The 10,820-nt window shown below is 41.6% G+C and overlaps 1 long non-coding RNA gene across 1 annotated transcript; it reads right to left on the bottom strand.

The window, feature by feature from the left end:
- Positions 1–6,345: 6,345 nt before the first annotated feature.
- Positions 6,346–10,345, bottom strand: LOC147616991 (uncharacterized). Its single transcript, XR_015262319.1, has 3 exons — positions 10,054–10,345; positions 8,320–8,539; positions 6,346–6,421 (listed from the first exon to the last, which is right to left on the bottom strand). It is a non-coding gene; the product is annotated as an uncharacterized LOC147616991 (long non-coding RNA).
- Positions 10,346–10,820: the final 475 nt, after the last annotated feature.

Below are 10,820 nucleotides of genomic sequence, written 5' to 3'. Positions count from 1 at the left end.
TTTCTCATTATTGAGGATCATTGCATTTTAGTTGATGTTAATGGTTTTCTGATTTTTTAACACTTTGGCTATCATATCGTTTGTTGAAAATCACCATCACCATATTGTTTGTTGAAAATCACCAAACTTTGCAAGCACTGGGCGCTAATTACTAACCCGAACATGCTCCGATCATGACCAAACTTTGCAAACATATGGCGGTGGGCCCCTCCCAACATGCTTGAAAAGTTTGGTCCTCCCCATTGGAGCATGTTTAGGTACGATGGTATGGGGAAGGCCCGGATTTTCCATGGCCTCTAAAGCACCAAGAGACTTGAAAAATCCGTAGCATTTAGCGCTAATTACTAACCCGAACATGCTTCGATCATGACCAAAGTTTGTAAGCATGTGGGAGGGGCCCACCCCCACATGCTTGCAAAGTTTGGTCCCTATCAAAGCATGTTTGGGTACGATGGTATGGGGAAGGCCCGGATTTTCCATGGCCTCTTAAGCATCAAGAGACTTGAAAAATCCACACTGGGTGCTAATTACTAATCCAAACATGCTCCGATTGTGACTAAACTTTGCAAGCATGTGGGGGTGGGTCCCCCCCACATGCTTGCAAATTTTGGTCTACATGGGAGCATGTTTGGGTACGATGGTATGGGGAAGGCCCAGATTTTCCATTGCCTCTTAAGCACCAAGAGACTTGAAACATCCGCACTGGGCGCTAATTAATAATCCAAACATGCTCCGATTATGACCAAACTTTGCAAGCATGTGGAGGTGGTTCCCCCCGAATTCTTGCAAAGTTTCGTCCCCATCGGAGCATGTTTGGGTACGATGATATGGGAAAGGCCCAGATTTTCCATGGCCTCTTAAAAGGACCAAGATTTTCAATGGCCTCTTAAAAGGACCAAGAGACTTGAAAAATCCGCACTGGGCGCTAATTACCAATTCAAACATGCTCCGATTGTGTGACCAAACTTTGCAAGCATGTGGGAATGGGCCCCTCCCACATGCTTTCAAAGTTTGGTTCCCATCGGAGCATGTTTGGGTACGATGGTATGGGGAAGGCCCGGATTTTCCATGGCGTCAAGTACCAAAAGACTTGAAAAATCCACACTGGGTGCTAATTACTAACCTGAACATGCTCCGATCATGACCAAACTTTGCAAGAATGTGGGAGGGACCCACCTCCCCATGCTTGCAAAGCTTGGTCCCCATCGGAGCATGTTTGGGTACGATGGTATGGGGATAGCCCGGATTTTCCATGGCCTCTTAAGCACCAAGAGACTTGAAAATTTTGCACTGGGCACTAATTACCAATCTAAACATGCTCCGATTGTGACAAAACTTTGCATGCATGTGGTGGTGGGCCCCTCCCACGTGCTTGCAAAGTTTGGTTCCCATCGGAGCACATTTGGGTACGATGGTATGGAAAAAGCCCGGATTTTCCATGGCCTCTTAAGCACCAAGAGACTTGAAAAATCCGCACACTGGGCGCTAATTACCAATTCAAACATGCTTCGATTGTGTGACCAAACTTTGCAAGCAGGTGGGATGGGCCCCTCCCACATGCTTACAAAGTTTGGTTCCCATCGGAGCATGTTTGGGTACGACGGTATGGGGAAGGCCCTGATTTTCCATGGCCTCTTAAGCACCAAGAGACTTGAAAAATCCGCACTGGGCGCTAATTACTAACCCGAACATGCTCCGATCACATGACCAAACTTTGCAAGCATGTGGGAGGGGCCCACCCCCACATGCTTGCAAAGTTTGGTCCCCATCGGAGCATGTTTGGGTATGATGGTATGCCGAAGGCCCGGATTTTCCATGGCCTCTTAAGCACCAAGAGACTTGAAAAATTGACATCGAGCAGCACTAATTACCAATCCAAACATGCTCTAATTGTGACCAAACTTTGGAAGCATGTGGGGGTGGGTCCCTCCCACATTCTTGCAAAGTTTGGTTCCCATCGTAGCATGTTTGGGTACGATGGTATGGGGAAGGCCCAGATTTTCCATGGCCTCTTAAGCACCAAGAGACTTGAAAAATTCGCACTGGGCGATAATTAATAACCCGAACATACTCCGATTATGACCAAACTTTTCAAGCATGTGGGAGGGGCCCACCCCCATATGCTTGCAAAGTTTAGTCCCTATCGGATCATGTTTGAGTACGATGGTATGGGAAAGGCCCGGATTTTCCATGGCCTCTTAAGCACCAAGAGACTTGAAAAATCTACACTGGACGCTAATTACCAATCCAAACATGCTCTTATTGTGACCAAACTTTGCAAACATGTGCGGGTGGGTCCCTCCCAGACGCTTGCAAAGTTTGGTTCCCATCGGAGCATGTCTGGGTATGATGGTATGGGGAAGGCCCGGATTTTCCATGGCCTCTTAAGCACCGAGAGACTTGAAAAATCCACATTCGGCACTAATTACCAATCTAAACATGCTCCGATTGTGACAAAACTTTGCATGCATGTGGGGGTGGGTCCCCCCCACATGCTTGCAAAGTTTGGTCCCCATCAGAGCATGTTTGGGTATGATGGTATGGGGAAGGCCCGGATTTTTCATGGCCTCTTAAGCACCAAGAGACTTGAAAAATCTGCACTGGGCGCAAAGTTTGGTCCCCATCGGAGCATGTTTGGGTATGATGGTATGGGGAAGGCCCGGATTTTCCATGGCCTCTTAAGCATCAAGAGACTTGAAAAATCCGCACTGGGCACTAATTACCAATCAAGCATGGTCCAATTATGACCAAACTTTGCATGCATGTGGGTGTGGGCTCCCCCCACATGCTTGCAAAGTTTGGTTCCCATCAGAGCATGTTTCCAAGGTACAATGGTATGGGGAAGGCCCGGATTTTCCATGGCCTCTTAAGCACCAAGAGACTTGAAAAATCGGCACTGGGTACTAATTACCAATTCAAACATGCTCCGATTGTGACCAAACTTTGCAAGCATGTGGGGGTGGGTCCCCCCCCCCACATGCTTGCAAAGTTTGGTCCACATCGGAGCATGTTTGGGTATGAGGGTATAGGGAAGGCCCGGATTTTCCATGGCCTCTTAAGCATCAAGAGACTTCCGCGCACTGGACGCAAGAGTAACCTAGGCGTCCCCAAATTACTCAAGAGAGGAAAATAATATTCTTAAAGAGGACTTAAAATATATTCTCATGACATCCCTCTTGCTTGTCATGAGAATATATTTTAAGTCCTCTTTAAGAATATTGACTCGTGCCGCAGGTGTCGGATTCTTTGCACATTCTGGGCAATTTGGTGCTATATGTCCTTCTTTATGACATCAAAAACATTTGATTGGAGGACCTTTGGGCTTGCCACCGTTGACTTTCTTTGAATTTGATTCGCCTTTGACCATCTCCTTGCCTTTGTCAAACCCTGGCTTATGAAAATTTCTTGAAGCATGAAAAGGTTTAGAAAAAGGTTTAGATTGGTTTCTCTCAAATGACTTGGCCTCTCTAAGAAAACCATTTTTGCGTTCGAAATTTGTTGCCAAAGATATAGCTGTAGAAAGTGAATGAGGTCTAAACATATTCACATCGGCCCTAATTGTAGACTTAAGGCCCGAAATGAATTTCCTCTTTTGGACCTTCTCATTGACTTTCTCCACAACCTGTACCTGTAGTAATGTATTCCAAAACTTCTCCACATACTGAGACATGCTTTCTTTTTCAAGTTGATGCAATGTATCCCATTGATGCCTAGCTTTAGATTTAAATTGTGAAGGTACGAAATGCTTTTTCACTAGCCTTTGAAACCTTTTCCATGAATCCGGTTGTCACGTCCTTGCTTGATGACGCTCCACCATAAAGCTGCGCTATCCACCATGTGATTAGCCACACATTTGATCTTTTCCTTCTCGGAAAATTTCTCCCCCGAAAAGTAGTCATCCAATTGACTAAACCATGCTAAAAGGACTCGAGCATCTTTCTTGCCATCATAATTTTGAAATGAAAAAGCTTTACGACTGATTTTAGAATCTTTCCGTGAATTTTGCATTGGGCTTGAGAAAAGTAGAATTGAGTTAAGTTGAGGATTTGGCTTAATTGAGATTAAGTAATTAGTAGCTTAATTAATTTTTGTGGTCTTCTTCTCACGTTTTTTTTTTCGCCCGTGAGGCTGCAAATCGGTGCCTCAAATTTGCTTGATTTTATTTATTTTTCATGGCTTAAAACTCACACAGCATGCAGTCCGTCCATTATAGGTTGCTTCTACCTTGAACCTTTGCAAAAACTGAGCAAATCACATGAGGTTTTTGGCTATGGGGAATCCATCTATATGGTTGGATTTGAAATTCATGAAGCTTTGAGCAAAACCACTTTTTGATGAAGAAGAATGGTTTTGGGAAGAGGTAAGTGGGTTTGAGAAGTAGAGCTAGTTTGGGAATTTGAAATTTTGATTAAAGACCACAAACCCTTCTTTTGTCGACCAGGTTAAAAGCCTGCAACTTTCTTGAGAGTTGTGTTGATAAAGACCTTTCCCACCTTTCCACAAATCTCCTAGCCCAAGCTCTGATACCGCTGAAAATGGAATCGTTCTCTAGGATAGCTTGTAGAACACTTGAGAAATTCAACACATAAATTCAACCATGAAAACACATGCTTTGTAGGTTTCAACAAAATCAAATAAATTGAACAAAAGCATAGCAAACATAATACTTAGCTCCAAGACAAACATGCTGGGTGCAATCTTCCCCCCCCCCCCCCCTTGTGTGTGGCCTTCCCCACACAAGAGTATTTTTATTAGCTTTCAACCAAAAATAGGCCATAGTCCCCAAAAATATACAAAGTATGCTTTTAGAGAGCACGACACTCTTCCACAACAAAAATAGAGTGTCCCAAAAATTGGGGCTAAGGTAAAGCCTTTAGGCTTTAATAAATTCAACATTATAAATGTATTAAATTTTCCAATGTATCAAAATGGAAAAATCAACTACTAAGATTACAAGCTACACTTGTAAAAATAAATATGATGCGCATAAGAAACATTCTCCTCGACATTATTCATCAATCCTCGTAATCTTCATCACTTGAAAATATAAGCTCAATTAATAATTAAATTAATCCCACAACTATTAAACAGGTATAAACCATCACCAACTCATGACTACCAGGCGTAAGTACCCCAGGAATCACCCTGCCATACAAACCTAACTGAAATAATCATAGACGGCCCCAAGCATACGTCATATACCGCACGTATTAATATTTATAGTGGTGTCACCCACGATATTAACCTAGCCGGCATGACGCAAGAGTAACCTAGGCATCCCCAAATTACTCAAGAGGAAAAAATAATATTCTTAAAGAGGACTTAAAATATATTCTCATGACAACATATGTGTACATGTACGTGAAATCCATTGAAACCATACATGCCACAACTGGAAGATATGTGTAAGTGTGTGCGCACCTATGAATGCATGTTTGCATATCACATACACACATGTAAATATGTGTCTGTGTATGCGCACGCACCCATAATATTCATAGATATTGGTCATACTCATACATATATGTATACATCGTCCTCAACTTGCCAACCTTATATATAAACACATCATGATTACCATATATATCCATATAGAAGCTTCTAAAGCACCAAACTTGGTATATAAATATACATCTAGCATTACAAACCCTAAAATAATCTATCTCAACACACCTGAACACGGCCTCAAAATAATCTTCAGACAACTGGATTATCTCTCTTTGGTAGCCTATACCCCACGCCTTCATTTGGCAAAATGTATGCCATAAAAAATATTAGCATTAAAAATATAACTCTCGTTGAAAAAAGTTGGATAAGGATACAAGCTAACAAAACTCATTTGGTGGATCAATATTTGAGGCGAACGGCATTTGAACAGGCTTGTAAATAGCAAATCGAAAAATTCTGTATTTTGTTCAGTGCCTATGTACCGTAAGTTGAACTTATCAGGCTTTTCATAATCCACAAACATTACATATACATGAAGTTGATCTACAATCTTTCGCAATCGTAGATTGTAAATTCCTAAGAGCCCAAAGCTCTTGTCTCGTAACTGTCTTGTCCATACAAACCTAACAATAATTTGGGTTCTAAAAAGTGAAGATATTCCCTGTTACAAAAAGAATGTTTCAATAAAAATATAAATTAATCAAACAAAACACAAAAGCTACATAAAAAGGAAGTTTGTATATATACCGTAAAACACCAATGCACTCTAATAGTTCGATAATTAGAGAAGCTGTTGCTTGGCCTTCCCAAAATGGAGGGTCTACAATTTAGCATGAATATTAAATAGATCTTGGAAAATAATAATACCTAAATTATAGCAAACGTCTAAAACATTTACCCTTCAATATCTTGTCCATCACCATAAACGAATGAAAATGATCTCCTTGCCACATCCATCCTAAGCAATATATCCCTGATATCAAATATAACACTCTCTCTCTCTCTCTCTCTCTCTCTCTCTCTCTCTCTCTCTCTCTCTCTCTCTCTCTCTCTCTCTCTCTCTCTATACACACACACACACACGTATGGTTGTGTGTGTGTGTGTGTGTGTGTGTGTGTGTGTGTGCTCTTAGTAGCTTGAGCCAAGCAATGAATAATATAAGGGCATTGTATATAAAAGCAATCCAAAAGTAAACAAAGACTACACTTGCACATCTTCAGAAACATTCTCCAATCAAATGCTTACTTCATTGCACAAAGATATGTATAAATGTAGTCTCTAACATTTGCAAGCTGCCATTTACATTTAAATTCTTCGGCATGCCATTTGCAAAACCTCCTTGTAGACAACATTGGTTGTGAAGACTTCATTTGAACCTGTTGTGCCACTTTCATATTCCACAATATGCTTTACACACACTTTCACTGCATCGGATGATCTAACACATGACATAGCAACATACAATTGTCCATGTGTGGCCAAATAAAGTCCCAATACACTCAATGTTTGAGACCCGTCTCCGAGGGATTGAGCTAAGTACACCATTAAAAAAGACAACTTTATTAAGAAGGCATCACTAATCACACACGTTGAAATCAGTTAAGACACAAAGATGGTATCTACTACAGGAGAACGGTTCATAACTCTATGGCCTTGATAGAGAATCCTGTTGGAATGAGACCTATTGTAAAGATCTAGACCAAGAAAGAGTTCATGGAGGAACAGACTCCTAAAGGGTGTACTATTGAGTCTCTTCTAGTGGTTGGCTTGCAAGTGGGATATCACATTTCTTTGGAGCATTCATCCTTTGTTTGCACGAGGAGAAGAGGTGGAATAAGATCTGTGGTTTACTTATTAATAGTGGGATTTCAAAGGATATGTGTGGCTTTTGTAAAGTCAGACTGTTATATATGTTTCTGCACAGTTTATAAACATAATTATAATTATGTTTCCCAAAAAAATGAAATCAGTGAATTGAATTTAACATGTAAGATGTCATAGCACACTTTGCATACATACACAAAATTTAAATTTTTTCTACCCATCTCTCTCTCTCTCTCTCTCTCTCTCTCTCTCTCTCTCTCTCTCTCTCTCTCTCTCTCTCTCTCTCTCTCTCTCTCTCTCTCTCTCTCTCTCTCTAGACGCACCCTCTCCCTTATTCCACATAATTCTCTCTTTCCAAAAGAGAGACATTCAAATTTTTTTCTCCGGTGCATCTCTCTCTCTCCCTCCCTCCCACTCTCTACCTTTCTCTCAGCCCAAACATACCCGCACATATAGCCTCTCTCTCTCTCTCTCTCTCTCTCTCTCTCTCTCTCTCTCTCTCTCTTTGTGATCTCTAATATAGACATGCATCTTTCTCTCTTAGGCACATCTCTCTCTCTCTTCCTCTCTATGAACCTGCACCCCCCTCTCTCTATATATATCTCTGTTCACACAGTTCTCTCTCTCCAATACAAAGATATTTTACTTTCTCTCTCAAGCGCATCTCTCTCTCTCTTTCCCTCCTTCCCTCTACCTTTCTCTCTCGACCCACCAGCTTCTCTCTCTCTCTCTCTCTCTCTCTCTCTCTCTCTCTCTCTCTCTCTCTCTCTCAAACAAAGACATGCATCTTTCTCTCTCAGGCACCTCTCTCTTTCTCTCTCTCTCTTCTCTCTCTATCACTCATACACACATATACACACACACACTGGTGAACTAATTTTTTTTGAGAAATATAATTAAGCTATTTTAATCATTTAAAATAGCATGTAGTGTATTTGTAGACTTCGTTGTAATAATTTTGCAAGATAAAAATTTAAGGAGAAAAATGATAAATTGCTTGACATAAACTACAATGTATTGCAGTAATAGTAATTAATTGCACTAACCTCCATGGCTATGCTCACTCGCCTCTTCTTGCCTGTGTCGATCCCCCTTAAGTGCCACTTTCCCACCAGGGTGTCCGTGTAGTCATGCAAGTCCATCTCCGCAATCACACGTCCTACAAGCCCATCTTCACAATCACACTTTCCACTATGGCCTTCTTCTCATATACAGGCATCTTGTCCAACAGACGCAACGTCACTGAGAATGTTATGCTCTCCCTCACTGTAGGCATGCCATTCAGATTGTCGTCTTGTGTTACATACACCTATATGCAGCATTGGCTTAGCTTACCAGTAGAACAAATTTAAGACTGATTATGCAAAACCAATTAAAGCAAGCAAATTAAATATCTAGCCTTACAGCAATTCCATAACACTTCTTCTTCCTTGCATTCAGTAGCATAGTCCCCGTCTGCGTATAGTGTTAGTGTCCAACCTTACCTTTTGCACCAAAAAATTACAACAATACAGAGAGGTTAACACTAACCACACAACTCCTTCATGATGAACTACACTAATATATCGAAGACATTCCTCAAGCAACAGTAATACAACACTCATAAAGTGATTATACTCACGATACACAAAGCCATAATCCAAGGATAATAAGCACTCAATGTTAATAGATAAAAATCCATGCGTCCACAACAATTACTATCATTTAAGACTTACATCCCATGCTTATCAACGTAGATCATGCCAATTAGTATCATTTAAGACTTATGTTAAATGCCCAGATATGTTAGTCACTCTATTTAGTATCATCTAAGACTCATATTACTTGCGTAATCATGTTAATCACACCAATAGGTTTAGTTCAAGACATTATAAACACACCAATTAATGCCATAGAGCCATCGACATTAATCACACTAATTAGTATCATCTGAGATTCGTAACTCATGCCATCAATGTTGTCAGCATATCACAAAGACATCATCTTCTTTTCTTTCTGTCCTTCCTGGCATCGCTACCATTCTAGAAACTATCTGGGCAGCAAGAAGATAGTGTGGGCCAAGCAATAGGTTAGGTAGAATTGGGTAGCAAGAAGATATTGTGGACCAAGCAATAGGTTAGGCAGAAGCTGGTGAGAAAGGGAAGCATCATATATCATCAACAAGTGCCCATGGCTGAAGGCTGAAGGCAAACCCAAACGCTACACGCCCATCGCCTTCTACTCTGAGGCTTTTACTCTGAGGATACACACTATTCTCTGGCCAAGGTAATGACCATGCTAGGCTGTTCTACGAACTGGACAGAGAGCTATATATGGATGAATGCCTGTTGTTGCTGGATACACATTACTCTCTGGCCAAGGTAATGACTATGCTGGGGCGTTCTACAAAGTGGACAGAGAGTTGTATATGGACGAATGATGCTAGGCCGTTCTACGAAGTGGACAGAGAGCTATATATGGACGAATGCCTGTGCTGGAGGAGTGGAAAGGGTCCTCTCCGGTGGGCCTCACCTCCCTGTAAACCTCTAACTGCTGCCACAAGAAGCAACAACACCACTTCAAGCAGGCAGATAGGGTCTGCCGCTTCTCATTTCCCAGAGTGCCCAGGGGCGGGGGTGCTGTTTCTAGTCTGAAGTGTATCACAAGATGTTTGTTCTATAATCTCTTGTCATTTCTTTGCCACCATTGTGCAATGGTCCCCCACCCTTTGTTTGCCATATTGCACTCATAAGGATAAGAAACACCCAATTTGTATTTGATTCATCGAAGCAATTTCTCACCATGTATCTTTGTTCATTATTGCTGAGTCCTCAGTGCGGAGCCAAGCTGCCAAGGAAGAGCTGGAGGGGCAGACGCAACTTCTTTGTTCGTTGTTGCTGCTGAGTCCTGAGTGTAGAGCCAAGCTGCCAAGGAAGAGCTGGAGGGGTAGATGAAGTTTCTTTGTTCACTATTTGCTGAGTCCTCAGTGTGCGAAGCCAAGCTGCCAAGAAAGAGCTAGAGGAGCCGATGAAGGTGGGCAAGCCCATCTTAGCAACAAACTGATTCAAAGGAGGAGGGGGAGAGCAAAGGGAAAGACTCCCAAGGAGATGGGGAATCCCGTATACCCATAGCCATTTGAAAAAAAAATAGAAAATGGCTGCCAGCTGTCTGACACCTCAGGATTCAAATTTTGGAAGAAAACAAAAGTGGACTCTTTAAAAAAACGTCTCTCTAGGCTATCACTTTGAGATGCCTAAAAAACTAGACACGTGGCATCTCAAAGTGAAGCCCTGTAAGTTATATAGAGAAGGCTTTATTATAAGTAACCAAAATATTACAATATTATTGTCTCTGTTCTCACGCTCCACCGTATGCTAGCCTTCACATGTTTCAAATCAAAAGTGTGAACCACTAACAAGGCTCACAATCCAAGCTAGATATTAATAGCTATTCTTGCTAAAAAGTTCTTTTTTTTTGGGTGGAAAGAGTGTGTATAAAGAGTCATGTCCATGGGGAATGGCTCTCAAATAAGGCCAAGGTTTCTAAGAGGCAAAGCGGGGGGACGTAA

Source organism: Cibotium barometz, chromosome 37, assembly GCF_041138505.1.
Source record: "Cibotium barometz isolate CiBa-2024 chromosome 37, ASM4113850v1, whole genome shotgun sequence".
Lineage (NCBI taxonomy): Eukaryota > Viridiplantae > Streptophyta > Polypodiopsida > Cyatheales > Cibotiaceae > Cibotium > Cibotium barometz.
This window is presented reverse-complemented; position numbering and strand designations above follow the sequence as displayed.